This window comes from Cynoglossus semilaevis, chromosome 1, assembly GCF_000523025.1.
Source record: "Cynoglossus semilaevis isolate Cse_v1.0 chromosome 1, Cse_v1.0, whole genome shotgun sequence".
Taxonomy (NCBI): domain Eukaryota; kingdom Metazoa; phylum Chordata; class Actinopteri; order Pleuronectiformes; family Cynoglossidae; genus Cynoglossus; species Cynoglossus semilaevis.
Window position 1 is genome coordinate 27,077,383 of NC_024307.1, and position 1,296 is coordinate 27,078,678.

Genomic DNA, 1,296 nt, shown 5'->3' on the forward strand with positions numbered 1-1,296 from the left:
AAAGGTGGCGGAAGGAGGTGCTTCCGGCTACAGCTTTTCAAAACAAAGTGTCTCAACAGAACGTTTACGTTCGTACACAAGACAAAACTAGGCAAAAGCCTTCGTAAAAAGAAAACACACTCAGAGCAGCAGCTCTATTCGACACAGCTCTATTCGACACAATAATTAAAAAAGCCAAACGTGTATCTTTAAACGTCAGGCCGATAATAGTTAGGATGATAACAAAATTGGGTGTTTTATTATGAAAGTAACCTGCTCTTATTTGCTTGCGTGTAGTTACAGCTTGACTCCTGACTGGTCCTTTATCAGTGAGGGGCGGCTGGATCCTCCAGCAGGCCGGAACACCTTTCCACCAGACATGGCTCTGTCGTCATTCATACGCAACAATATAAAAGTCCTCAGAGGAGGAGCAGGGGGAGGAGAAGGAAGAGGGAGACCCCCCTTTTAAAGACCTGCTAAAAAACGAATACAATTTCCCAACGTTCAGTTGTTTCTTTAGGAAACGAGCTGAATGTTTCAAAGTGAGGTTCCTTTCACTGAGCTCATGTCTGGAGTCACTTTAGATTCAAGCCTTGATGTCTGAAAGAACTAAACTGTCTCACTTTAGCTGCAAAAATGTATATTAATATAAAACATTAAAAAGTCTCTAAGGACTAAATGTATTTAATCACTTGGTTATAAACATGTAATGTCCTAAATGAGTAGAGTTGTCCTTCAAGATGTGAACAGTGGGCTAACAGTTACAGTTAGCCCACTAACAGTAGTAGTAGTAGTAGTAGTAGTAGTAACAGTAAAGTAATGCTAGAAATAGCTATTACTGAAAGTGTGTGGCTAATAGTCACCATGCGTACCTTGTAATTAGCCAGAAGCTCCTGTAGTTTAACCCAGAAATAACAACCACAGAAACTTTCAAATTACAGAATCTGAAAGGAAATTAAAAGTTTAACAAATTTAAACACTCAAGATTTTCTTTTCATATAAAACACGTGCTTTAGAAAGTCAAGTGAATTAGCAGACGTTGCTGTATAAAACGCGATTCCTGCTTCATCATGTATTGTTTAAAGTACTTTGTCACTTCACATTATAGTAAGTTTAATTTAAAAGATAAAATTGTTCATTTATCTAGGTTTGAGCTGGCTAATTTGAATTTGGAAATGTTATTTTTGGCACCATCTAGTGATAAAATGCAATGGGGTTTTTTATAAACTAACCGCGTTATTCTTGCGGTTAACAGAGAACGAAGAATCAAAGAGTAGAATTCTCTCCTACTTTCATATTTATAATATTTCACATTTT